Source organism: Solenopsis invicta, chromosome 2 (genome assembly GCF_016802725.1).
Source record: "Solenopsis invicta isolate M01_SB chromosome 2, UNIL_Sinv_3.0, whole genome shotgun sequence".
Classification (NCBI taxonomy): domain Eukaryota; kingdom Metazoa; phylum Arthropoda; class Insecta; order Hymenoptera; family Formicidae; genus Solenopsis; species Solenopsis invicta.
The window spans coordinates 13,003,586-13,006,627 of NC_052665.1; positions in this window are offsets into that span (position 1 = coordinate 13,003,586).

Genomic DNA, 3,042 nt, shown 5'->3' on the forward strand with positions numbered 1-3,042 from the left:
AGGCATCGGCCACCTCACTCGAGGTGACCGAATCGTCCAGGCCACTCAACCGTAGCTCGACCGTCTTGCACGGTCGAGCTACTTTAACGTCATCTCTGACTCCGAGGGCCTCCCTGATCCCTTCGGCCAGGGCGTCGGCCTTGATGCCGTTTTCTACGCCCCTGACCTCTAGGATCAGGGCCCCCGTAACGGCTCGTCTCGGGCGCAGGTCCTCAATCCCGAGGGAGGAGAGATCTACCTTCTCCCTCGCGGTCTTGAGGACCTGCGCGTATGCTCCCGGGTCGGCGCAAGTGACCGTTACGGCCGCCGTGGTCGGCGGCCTGATCTTGGTCACCTTGGCCGGACCCTGGGAGCCGGCTCCTCCTGGGGTTTGCCCCCCTGGTCCCCCCTGGCCCCCTCCACGTCCACCCCTCTTCTTCTTCTTCTTCGAAGAAGTAGAAGGTTGTTGGTGGGTGGGTTTCGGGGGCGGGATCGGGAGGACCCTAGTCGGCCTCGCCGCCGGGGGTGGGGCCGTCTTTGTCGCCCTTTCGGCGGCTTTGACGGCCTTTTTCTTGGTCTTTTTGGAGACCACCTCCGTCCATAGCTCTAGTATGGACGGGGTGGCCTCCCTCTGCGTCGTCGGAGCGGGCCTAGCGGCCACTGCGACAGCGTTGTCCGCTCCTTTCTGGGGGGCAACCCCGGACTGCCTGGCGATCTTGCCCGCAGTCGGGGGTGCCTTGGGCCTTTCCGCCCCCCTGGGGGCGGGGAGAAGTCCCATCTCAGCGAGGACGGCCGGGAGGACTCTAGAGAGAGCCTCCTTTAGGCCGTCCTCGGTCAGGGCTTTCGCCCTCTTCCTTTCTTTCTTCCCGCTCTCCCCAACCCTGGCCCATCCCGATGTCTCCAGAGTACTGGAGGGAGGAGGGAGGGCAGGGAAGGAGGAGCGGGAAACGGGAGCCGCTATCCGGTCCGCCGCTTTAGACAGGGGGTTCAGCTGCTTGCTGACCCCCTTTAGCGGCGGACGGAAGTACGGCTCCTTTAATATCTCCGTGGAGACCACTACCGGCAACTTTCTGTGCCGGGTGGTCTCTGCTTTGGCGGAGGTTTCCTCGACAGGGGGTCCCTCCACGGCCGTTTCCGTGTTTATATGGGTCCCCCCGGTCAGGGCGCCTAGGACTTCGTCGTCGAGGTCCAGATCCGTCTGGACCTCGACGTCCGTTCCGCCCTCGCCGGCGGCTCGTGCCGAGAGGCCCTTTTCGAGAAGGGCAATGCGAATTCGCAATTGCCCCATCTCGGCCTCCAGGCGCTTCTTCTCCAAGGCCCACTTGGCCTTGGCCTTGGCCAGTGCCGCGCTTTCGTCTCGCTGCGCACGAGCCTCAGGGCTCTCCGCTTGCCTTGTTACAATGGTGGACAAGCCGGCCGTAAGGTCCGTGTACACACTCCATAAGTCCCTCTTGATGGGACCCTGGATGTTTGTGGACCTTTCTACCGACTTGGCCAGCATCCCAAGGCTCTGCGACATAACTGCAGCAACAGCCGCGATTGGCTGTTGCTCCAGTTCTTCGGCGCGTTCTAGGGCCTTCTCTTGGGCCTTGGCGGCTCGAGCAGAGGAGGGGTGGACCTCCGGGTCGTTAATGGCCATGTGGTCCTTTTTCACCTTCCTCGCCCTTGCTGCATCGGCCTTCTTTGCGAGGGCCTCCGCCGTGAATTGCCCCTCATGAGAGGGGTCTTTCGCCGGCCTGCCTCGCCCCCTCTTGGTCGGACCTTCGTCCGACTCGGAGGAGGACGAGATGTAATATGCGGGCTTCTTTTTTACATAGGCCCGCTTTGTCCCTCGCCCCGTCGAATCCCTATCCGTGTCAACGTCCATGTATATGGGGTCCGTGACTAGGGACGGGGACGACGGCAGAGACGCCGTCTTCTTCGTTTTCAGGCCGGATGGCCCGGGAGTACTAACCTTCTCGAGGCGGGTGGTATCCGGTCCGCAGCTGTCGGGTTTCGGCCCCTTGCTGCAGGACGGGCCCGGCCTCGAGCCGGTGGGACGTGCCTTCCCACCTTTCGGCAGGAAGTCCTCCAGAGTGATCTGGAGCCTTCTGGTCTCCAACTTGTTTGGGGGGTTCTCCTGAGAGCTGGACGGGCTGAAAAGTTCTAGCCCGCCAGCTCCGGTGGAGGGTCCCCTCACATATTTCGAGGCATCTCTCCCTTCTGCGGGAGAGATGTCCCCTGTTTTTAAATCGGGAGAGGACGAAGATCTCGTCCCTCCCAGACCGCCGCTTGAGCGGACACCCTTGGGCGTGCCGCTTCTTCCTGCCTCTTGTTGGTTACTAATACTCATTTTGAAATGTATCCCACTCCCCGTGACGGCTGGACCGACCGGCGTATCTCCCACCCCGCCGAAACATGACCGGTACGGGTGCCCCCGGTACTCCGGGGGGTCGGCTTATGGCGCAGGCCCTGGGGATGTGACATCCAGGGCACGGGCCTCCAGCCCCCTACACACCCATACGGAGGAACCATCAAGGGCTCGCCCCGTATGGGCTTTCAGGGGTCCCCCGCCTCCGACAGCGGGGGCACCGTCACGGGTGGCGCCACCCGGGGGGCCCCACGGACGGGTCGGGCAACGGAAGCGACGCCCCTTCCGCACCCTAGCCGCCGTGGCGACCAGCACGTCCACCCAGGGGGGTGACAACTCCCCTGGGGGGACAAGACTCCGGCCCGGCACCCGCTTCGGAAGGGACGCCGTCGCGGAATGCCGGGCCAGCCAACACCGCCGCGGGCCCCGCCTCGGAATACTTCCGAGCGGCCCCGGAGCCAGTCCAGCCCGCAACCTCGGGGAGGGTTTCCCACGAGGAACGCGCTGGACCGTCCTCCACCGCTCCGACCCTGACCCGGAATAAGTCCGGGCGGCCCGGAGACGGCCCAGCCCGCTGGGTCCGGTGAACCGGGGTCCCAGCGGCCCGTCTCGTCCGATTGGGGGCGGCGGGGAGTTCCGTTCCGGGACAAGTCCCTTCACAGAGACCCCTCGCCGCTGTCCGCACGCGCCCTCGGCCCTGCCTCGGAAAAGTC